The sequence below is a fragment of the Phyllobates terribilis genome, unplaced genomic scaffold, assembly GCF_046119375.1.
Source record: "Phyllobates terribilis strain yellow unplaced genomic scaffold, ASM4611937v1 Scaffold_118__1_contigs__length_5260490, whole genome shotgun sequence".
NCBI lineage: Eukaryota > Metazoa > Chordata > Amphibia > Anura > Dendrobatidae > Phyllobates > Phyllobates terribilis.
In genome coordinates, this window is record NW_027362878.1 from 3772064 (window position 1) to 3783323 (window position 11260).

Sequence of the window (11260 nt, forward strand, 5' to 3'; positions counted from 1 at the left end):
TTTATCTTATGCTTTATTAAATTGTATTTATGTTGTTTTAACATATGCTTTATTAAATTGTATTTATGTTGTTTTGTCCTGTACTTTATTAAATTGTATTTATGTTGCTTATCCTATGCTTTATTAAATTGTATTTATGTTGTTTTATCCTATGCTTTATTAAATTGTATTTATGTTGTTTTATCCTATGCTTTATTAAATTGTATTTATGTTGTTTTAACCTATGATTTATTAAATTGCATTCATGTTGTTTTATCTTATGCTTTACTAAATTATATTCATGTTGTTTTATCTTATGCTTTATTAAATTGTATTTATGTTGTTTTAACATATGCTTTATTAAATTGTATTTGTGTTGTTTTAACCTATGCTTTACTAAATTGTATTTATGTTGTTTTATCCTATGCTTTATTAAATTGAATTTATGTTGTTTTATACTATGCTTTATTAAATTGTATTTATGTTGTTTTAACCTATGCTTTATTAAATTGTATTTATGTTGTTTTATCCTATGCTTTATTAAATTGTATTTATGTTGTTTTATCCTATGCTTTATTAAATTGTATTTATGTTGTTTTATCCTATGCTTTATTAAAATGTATTTATGTTGTTTTATCCTATGCTTTATTAAATTGTATTTATGTTGTTTTAACATATGCTTTATTAAATTGTGTTTATGTTGTTTTGTCCTATACTTTATTAAATTGTATTTATGTTGCTTATCCTATGCTTTATTAAATTCTATTTATGTTGTTTTATCCTATGCTTTATTAAATTTAATTTATGTTGTTTTATCCTATGCTTTATTAAATTGTATTTATGTTGTTTTGTCCTATGCTTTATTAAATTGTATTTATGTTGTTTTATCCTAAGCTTTATTAAATTGTATTTATGTTGTTTTATTCTAGGCTTTATTAAATTGTATTTATATTGTTTTATCCTATGCTTTATTAAATTGGATTTATGTTGTTTTAACCTATGCTTTATTAAATTGTATTTATGTTGTTTTATCCTATGCTTTATTAAATTGTATTTATGTTGTTTTATCCTATGCTTTATTAAATTTTATTTATGCTGTTTTATCCTATGCTTAATTAAATTGTATTTATGTTGTTTTATCCTATGCTTTATTAAATTTTATTTATGTTGTTTTATCCTATGCTTTATTAAATTGTATTTATGTTGTTTTATCCTATGCTTTATTAAATTGTATTTATGTTGTTTTATCCTATGCTTTATTAAATTGTATTTATGTTGTTTTATCCTATGCTTTATTAAATTGTATTTATGTTGTTTTAACCTATGCTTTATTAAATTGTATTCATGTTGTTTTATCTTATGCTTTACTAAATTATATTCATGTTGTTTTATCTTATGCTTTATTAAATTGTATTTATGTTGCTTATCCTATGCTTTATTAAATTGTATTTATGTTGTTTTATCCTATGCTTTATTAAATTGTATTTATGTTGTTTTATCCTATGCTTTATTAAATTGTATTTATGTTGTTTTAACCTATGATTTATTAAATTGCATTCATGTTGTTTTATCTTATGCTTTACTAAATTATATTCATGCTGTTTTATCTTATGCTTTATTAAATTGTATTTATGTTGTTTTAACATATGCTTTATTAAATTGTATTTATGTTGTTTTAACCTATGCTTTACTAAATTGTATTTATGTTGTTTTATCCTGTGCTTTTTTAAATTGTATTTATGTTGTTTTATCCTATGCTTTATTAAATTTAATTTATGTTGTTTTATCCTATGCTTTATTAAATTGTATTTATGTTGTTTTATCCTATGCTTTAATAAATTGTATTTATGTTGTTTTATCCTAAGCTTTATTAAATTGTATTTATGTTGTTTTATCCTAGGCTTTATTAAATTGTATTTATATTGTTTTATCCTATGCTTTATTAAATTGTATTTATGTTGTTTTATCCTACGCTTTATTAAATTGTATTTATGTTGGTTTAACCTATGCTTTATTAAATTGTATTTATGTTGTTTTGTCCTATGCTTTATTAAATTGGATTTATGTTGTTTTAACCTATGCTTTATTAAATTGGATTTATGTTGTTTTATCCTATGCTTTATTAAATTGTATTTATGTTGTTTTATCCTATGCTTTATTAAATTGTATTTATGTTGTTTTAACATATGCTTTATTAAATTGTGTTTATGTTGTTTTGTCCTATACTTTATTAAATTGTATTTATGTTGCTTATCCTATGCTTTATTAAATTCTATTTATGTTGTTTTATCCTATGCTTTATTAAATTTAATTTATGTTGTTTTATCCTATGCTTTATTAAATTGTATTTATGTTGTTTTGTCCTATGCTTTATTAAATTGTATTTATGTTGTTTTATCCTATGCTTTAATAAATTGTATTTATGTTGTTTTATCCTAAGCTTTATTAAATTGTATTTATGTTGTTTTATCCTAGGCTTTATTAAATTGTATTTATATTGTTTTATCCTATGCTTTATTAAATTGTATTTATGTTGTTTTATCCTACGCTTTATTAACTTGTATTTATGTTGTTTTAACCTATGCTTTATTAAATTGTATTTATGTTTTTTTTCCTATGCTTTATTAAATTGTATTTATGTTGTTTTAACCTATGCTTTATTAAATTGTATTTATGTTGTTTTATCCTATGCTTTATTAAATTGTATTTATGTTGTTTTATCCTATGCTTTATTAAATTGTATTTATGTTGTTTTAACATATGCTTTATTAAATTGTGTTTATGTTGTTTTGTCCTATACTTTATTAAATTGTATTTATGTTGCTTATCCTATGCTTTATTAAATTCTATTTATGTTGTTTTATCCTATGCTTTATTAAATTGTATTTATGTTGTTTTATCCTACGCTTTATTAACTTGTATTTATGTTGTTTTAACCTATGCTTTATTAAATTGTATTAATCTTGTTTTGTCCTATGCTTTATTAAATTAGATTTATGTTGTTTTATCCTAGGCTTTATTAAATTGTATTTATATTGTTTTATCCTATGCTTTATTAAATTGTATTTATGTTGTTTTATCCTACGCTTTATTAACTTGTATTTATGTTGTTTTAACCTATGCTTTATTAAATTGTATTAATCTTGTTTTGTCCTATGCTTTATTAAATTAGATTTATGTTGTTTTAACCTATGCTTTATTAAATTGTTTTTATGTTGTTTTTTCCTATGCTTTATTAAATTGTATTTATGTTGTTTTATCCTATGCTTTATTAAATTGTATTTATGTTGTTTTATCCTATGCTTTATTAAATTGTATTTATGTTGCTTTAACATATGCTTTATTAAATTGTATTTATGTTGTTTTATCCTATGCTTTATTAAATTGTATTTATGTTGTTTTATCCTATGCTTTATTAAATTTTATTTATGTTGTTTTATCCTATGCTTTATTAAACTGTATTTATGTTGTTTTATCCTATGCTTTATTAAATTTTATTTATGTTGTTTTATCCTATGCTTTATTAAATTTTATTTATGTTGTTTTATCCTGTGCTTTTTTAAATTGTATTTATGTTGTTTTATCCTATGCTTTATTAAATTGAATTTATGTTGTTTTATCCTATGTTTTAATAAATTGTATTTATGTTTTTTTATCCTAAGGTTTATTAAATTGTATTTATGTTGTTTTATCCTAGGCTTTATTAAATTGTATTTATGCTGTTTTAACCTATGCTTTATTAAATTGTATTCATGTTGTTTTATCTTATTTTACTAAATTATATTCATGTTGTTTTATCTTATGCTTTATTAAATTGTATTTATGTTGTTTTAACATATGCTTTATTAAATTGTATTTATGTTGTTTTGTCCTGTACTTTATTAAATTGTATTTATGTTGCTTATCCTATGCTTTATTAAATTGTATTTATGTTGTTTTATCCTATGCTTTATTAAATTGTATTTATGTTGTTTTATCCTATGCTTTATTAAATTGTATTTATGTTGTTTTAACCTATGATTTATTAAATTGCATTCATGTTGTTTTATCTTATGCTTTACTAAATTATATTCATGTTGTTTTATCTTATGCTTTATTAAATTGTATTTATGTTGTTTTAACATATGCTTTATTAAATTGTATTTGTGTTGTTTTAACCTATGCTTTACTAAATTGTATTTATGTTGTTTTATCCTATGCTTTATTAAATTGAATTTATGTTGTTTTATACTATGCTTTATTAAATTGTATTTATGTTGTTTTAACCTATGCTTTATTAAATTGTATTTATGTTGTTTTATCCTATGCTTTATTAAATTGTATTTATGTTGTTTTATCCTATGCTTTATTAAATTGTATTTATGTTGTTTTATCCTATGCTTTATTAAAATGTATTTATGTTGTTTTATCCTATGCTTTATTAAATTGTATTTATGTTGTTTTATCCTATGCTTTATTAAATTTTATTTATGTTGTTTTATCCTATGCTTTATTAAATTGTATTTATGTTGTTTTATCCTATGCTTTATTAAATTTTATTTATGTTGTTTTATCCTATGCTTTATTAAATTTTATTTATGTTGTTTTATCCTGTGCTTTTTTAAATTGTATTTATGTTGTTTTATCCTATGCTTTATTAAATTTAATTTATGTTGTTTTATCCTATGCTTTATTAAATTGTATTTATGTTGTTTTGTCCTATGCTTTATTAAATTGTATTTATGTTGTTTTATCCTATGCTTTAATAAATTGTATTTATGTTGTTTTATCCTAAGCTTTATTAAATTGTATTTATGTTGTTTTATCCTAGGCTTTATTAAATTGTATTTATATTGTTTTATCCTATGCTTTATTAAATTGTATTTATGTTGTTTTATCCTACGCTTTATTAACTTGTATTTATGTTGTTTTAACCTATGCTTTATTAAATTGTATTTATGTTGTTTTGTCCTATGCTTTATTAAATTGGATTTATGTTGTTTTAACCTATGCTTTATTAAATTGTATTTATGTTGTTTTATCCTATGCTTTATTAAATTGTATTTATGTTGTTTTATCCTAAGCTTTATTAAATTGTATTTATGTTGTTTTATCCTATGCTTTATTAAATTGTATTTATGTTGTTTTAACCTATGATTTATTAAATTGTATTCATGTTGTTTTATCTTATGCTTTACTAAATTATATTCATGTTGTTTTATCTTATGCTTTATTACATTGTATTTATGTTGTTTTAACATATGCTTTATTAAATTGTATTTATGTTGTTTTAACCTATGCTTTACTAAATTGTATTTATGTTGTTTTATCCTATGCTTTATTAAATTGAATTTATGTTGTTTTCTACTATGCTTTATTAAATTGAATTTATGTTGTTTTAACCTATGCTTTATTAAATTGTATTTATGTTGTTTTAGCCTATGCTTTATTAAATTGTATTTATGTTATTTTGACCTATGCTTTACTAAATTGTATTTATGTTGTTGTATCCTATGCTTTATTAAATTGTATTTATGATGTTTTATCCTATGCTTTATTAAATTGAATTTATGTTGTTTTATCCTATGCTTTATTAAATGGTATTTAGTTGTTTTATCATATGCTTTATTAAATTGTATTTATGTTGTTTTATCTTATGCTTTTTTAAATTGTATTTATGTTGTTTTATCCTATGCTTTATTACATTGTATTTATGTTGTTTCATCCTATGCTTTATTAAATTGTATTTATGTTGTTTTATCCTATGCTTTATTAAATTGTATTTATGTTGTTTTATCCTATGCTTTATTAAATTGTATTTATGTTGTTTTATCCTAAGCTTTATTAAATTGTATTTATGTTGTTTTATTCTAGGCTTTATTAAATTGTATTTATATTGTTTTATCCTATGCTTTATTAAATTGGATTTATGTTGTTTTAACCTATGCTTTATTAAATTGTATTTATGTTGTTTTATCCTATGCTTTATTAAATTGTATTTATGTTGTTTTATCCTATGCTTTATTAAATTTTATTTATGCTGTTTTATCCTATGCTTAATTAAATTGTATTTATGTTGTTTTATCCTATGCTTTATTAAATTTTATTTATGTTGTTTTATCCTATGCTTTATTAAATTGTATTTATGTTGTTTTATCCTATGCTTTATTAAATTGTATTTATGTTGTTTTATCCTATGCTTTATTAAATTGTATTTATGTTGTTTTATCCTATGCTTTATTAAATTGTATTTATGTTGTTTTAACCTATGCTTTATTAAATTGTATTCATGTTGTTTTATCTTATGCTTTACTAAATTATATTCATGTTGTTTTATCTTATGCTTTATTAAATTGTATTTATGTTGCTTATCCTATGCTTTATTAAATTGTATTTATGTTGTTTTATCCTATGCTTTATTAAATTGTATTTATGTTGTTTTATCCTATGCTTTATTAAATTGTATTTATGTTGTTTTAACCTATGATTTATTAAATTGCATTCATGTTGTTTTATCTTATGCTTTACTAAATTATATTCATGCTGTTTTATCTTATGCTTTATTAAATTGTATTTATGTTGTTTTAACATATGCTTTATTAAATTGTATTTATGTTGTTTTAACCTATGCTTTACTAAATTGTATTTATGTTGTTTTATCCTGTGCTTTTTTAAATTGTATTTATGTTGTTTTATCCTATGCTTTATTAAATTTAATTTATGTTGTTTTATCCTATGCTTTATTAAATTGTATTTATGTTGTTTTATCCTATGCTTTAATAAATTGTATTTATGTTGTTTTATCCTAAGCTTTATTAAATTGTATTTATGTTGTTTTATCCTAGGCTTTATTAAATTGTATTTATATTGTTTTATCCTATGCTTTATTAAATTGTATTTATGTTGTTTTATCCTACGCTTTATTAAATTGTATTTATGTTGGTTTAACCTATGCTTTATTAAATTGTATTTATGTTGTTTTGTCCTATGCTTTATTAAATTGGATTTATGTTGTTTTAACCTATGCTTTATTAAATTGGATTTATGTTGTTTTATCCTATGCTTTATTAAATTGTATTTATGTTGTTTTATCCTATGCTTTATTAAATTGTATTTATGTTGTTTTAACATATGCTTTATTAAATTGTGTTTATGTTGTTTTGTCCTATACTTTATTAAATTGTATTTATGTTGCTTATCCTATGCTTTATTAAATTCTATTTATGTTGTTTTATCCTATGCTTTATTAAATTTAATTTATGTTGTTTTATCCTATGCTTTATTAAATTGTATTTATGTTGTTTTGTCCTATGCTTTATTAAATTGTATTTATGTTGTTTTATCCTATGCTTTAATAAATTGTATTTATGTTGTTTTATCCTAAGCTTTATTAAATTGTATTTATGTTGTTTTATCCTAGGCTTTATTAAATTGTATTTATATTGTTTTATCCTATGCTTTATTAAATTGTATTTATGTTGTTTTATCCTACGCTTTATTAACTTGTATTTATGTTGTTTTAACCTATGCTTTATTAAATTGTATTTATGTTGTTTTGTCCTATGATTTATTAAATTGGATTTATGTTGTTTTAACCTATGCTTTATTAAATTGTATTTATGTTGTTTTATCCTATGCTTTATTAAATTGTATTTATGTTGTTTTATCCTATGCTTTATTAAATTGTATTTATGTTGTTTTAACATATGCTTTATTAAATTGTGTTTATGTTGTTTTGTCCTATACTTTATTAAATTGTATTTATGTTGCTTATCCTATGCTTTATTAAATTCTATTTATGTTGTTTTATCCTATGCTTTATTAAATTGTATTTATGTTGTTTTATCCTACGCTTTATTAACTTGTATTTATGTTGTTTTAACCTATGCTTTATTAAATTGTATTAATCTTGTTTTGTCCTATGCTTTATTAAATTAGATTTATGTTGTTTTATCCTAGGCTTTATTAAATTGTATTTATATTGTTTTATCCTATGCTTTATTAAATTGTATTTATGTTGTTTTATCCTACGCTTTATTAACTTGTATTTATGTTGTTTTAACCTATGCTTTATTAAATTGTATTAATCTTGTTTTGTCCTATGCTTTATAAAATTAGATTTATGTTGTTTTAACCTATGCTTTATTAAATTGTATTTATGTTGTTTTTTCCTATGCTTTATTAAATTGTATTTATGTTGTTTTATCCTATGCTTTATTAAATTGTATTTATGTTGTTTTATCCTATGCTTTATTAAATTGTATTTATGTTGCTTTAACATATGCTTTATTAAATTGTATTTATGTTGTTTTATCCTATGCTTTATTAAATTGTATTTATGTTGTTTTATCCTATGCTTTATTAAATTTTATTTATGTTGTTTTATCCTATGCTTTATTAAATTTTATTTATGTTGTTTTATCCTGTGCTTTTTTAAATTGTATTTATGTTGTTTTATCCTATGCTTAATTAAATTGAATTTATGTTGTTTTATCCTATGTTTTAATAAATTGTATTTATGTTTTTTTATCCTAAGCTTTATTAAATTGTATTTATGTTGTTTTATCCTAGGCTTTATTAAATTGTATTTATGCTGTTTTAACCTATGCTTTATTAAATTGTATTCATGTTGTTTTATCTTATTTTACTAAATTATATTCATGTTGTTTTATCTTATGCTTTATTAAATTGTATTTATGTTGTTTTAACATATGCTTTATTAAATTGTATTTATGTTGTTTTGTCCTGTACTTTATTAAATTGTATTTATGTTGCTTATCCTATGCTTTATTAAATTGTATTTATGTTGTTTTATCCTATGCTTTATTAAATTGTATTTATGTTGTTTTATCCTATGCTTTATTAAATTGTATTTATGTTGTTTTAACCTATGATTTATTAAATTGCATTCATGTTGTTTTATCTTATGCTTTACTAAATTATATTCATGTTGTTTTATCTTATGCTTTATTAAATTGTATTTATGTTGTTTTAACATATGCTTTATTAAATTGTATTTGTGTTGTTTTAACCTATGCTTTACTAAATTGTATTTATGTTGTTTTATCCTATGCTTTATTAAATTGAATTTATGTTGTTTTATACTATGCTTTATTAAATTGTATTTATGTTGTTTTAACCTATGCTTTATTAAATTGTATTTATGTTGTTTTATCCTATGCTTTATTAAATTGTATTTATGTTGTTTTATCCTATGCTTTATTAAATTGTATTTATGTTGTTTTATCCTATGCTTATTAAATTGTATTTATGTTGTTTTATCCTATGCTTTATTAAATTGTATTTATGTTGTTTTATCCTATGCTTTATTAAATTTTATTTATGTTGTTTTATCCTATGCTTTATTAAATTGTATTTATGTTGTTTTATCCTATGCTTTATTAAATTTTATTTATGTTGTTTTATCCTATGCTTTATTAAATTTTATTTATGTTGTTTTATCCTGTGCTTTTTTAAATTGTATTTATGTTGTTTTATCCTATGCTTTATTAAATTTAATTTATGTTGTTTTATCCTATGCTTTATTAAATTGTATTTATGTTGTTTTGTCCTATGCTTTATTAAATTGTATTTATGTTGTTTTATCCTATGCTTTAATAAATTGTATTTATGTTGTTTTATCCTAAGCTTTATTAAATTGTATTTATGTTGTTTTATCCTAGGCTTTATTAAATTGTATTTATATTGTTTTATCCTATGCTTTATTAAATTGTATTTATGTTGTTTTATACTACGCTTTATTAACTTGTATTTATGTTGTTTTAACCTATGCTTTATTAAATTGTATTTATGTTGTTTTGTCCTATGCTTTATTAAATTGGATTTATGTTGTTTTAACCTATGCTTTATTAAATTGTATTTATGTTGTTTTATCCTATGCTTTATTAAATTGTATTTATGTTGTTTTATCCTATGCTTTATTAAATTGTATTTATGTTGTTTTAACATATGCTTTATTAAATTGTGTTTATGTTGTTTTGTCCTATACTTTATTAAATTGTATTTATGTTGCTTATCCTATGCTTTATTAAATTGTATTTATGTTGTTTTATCCTATGCTTTATTAAATTGTATTTATGTTGTTTTATCCTATGCTTTATTAAATTGTATTTATGTTGTTTTGTCATATGCTTTATTAAATTGTATTTATGTTGTTTTATCCTATGCTTTATTAAATTGTATTTATGTTGTTTTAACCTATGCTTTATTAAATTGTATTCATGTTGTTTTATCTTATGCTTTAATAAATTATATTCATGTTGTTTTATCTTATGCTTTATTAAATTGTATTTATGTTGTTTTAACATATGCTTTATTAAATTGTATTTATGTTGTTTTAACCTATGCTTTACTAAATTGTATTTATGTTGTTTTATCCTATGCTTTATTAAATTGTATTTATGTTGTTTTATCCTATGCTTTATTAAATTGAATTTATGTTGTTTTATACTATGCTTTATTAAATTATATTTATGTTGTATTAACCTATGCTTTATTAAATTGTATTTATGTTGTTTTAACCTATGCTTTATTAAATCATATTTATGTTGTTTTATCCTATGCTTTATTAAATTGCATTTATGTTTTTTTATCCTGTGCTTTATTAAATTGTATTTATACGGTTTTATCCTATGCTTTATTAAATTGTATTTATGTTGTTTTAACCTATGCTTTATTAAATTGTATTCATGTTGTTTTATCTTATACTTTACTAAATTATATTCATGTTGTTTTATCTTATGCTTTATTAAATTGTATTTATGTTGTTTTAACATATGCTTTATTAAATTGTATTTATGTTGTTTTATCATATGCTTTATTACATTGTATTTATGTTGTTTTATCCTGTGCTTTATTAAATTGTATTTATGTTGTTTTATCCTATGCTTTATTAAATTGTATTTATGTTGTTTTATCCTATGCTTTATTAAATTGTATTTATGTTGTTTTAACCTATGCTTTATTAAATTGTATTTATGTTGTTTTGTCCTATGCTTTATTAAATTGTATTTATGTTGTTTTTACCTATGCTTTATTAAATTGTATTTATGTTGTTTTAAAATATGCTTTATTAAATTGTATTTATGTTGTTTTATCCTATGCTTTATTAAATTGTATTTATGTTGTTTTATCCTATGCTTTATTAAATTGTATTTATGTTGTTTTATCCTATGCTTTATTAAATTGTATTTATGTTGTTTTAGCCTATGCTTTATTAAATTGTATTTATGTTGTTTTGAACTATGCTTTACTAAATTGTGTTTATGTTGTTGTATCCTAT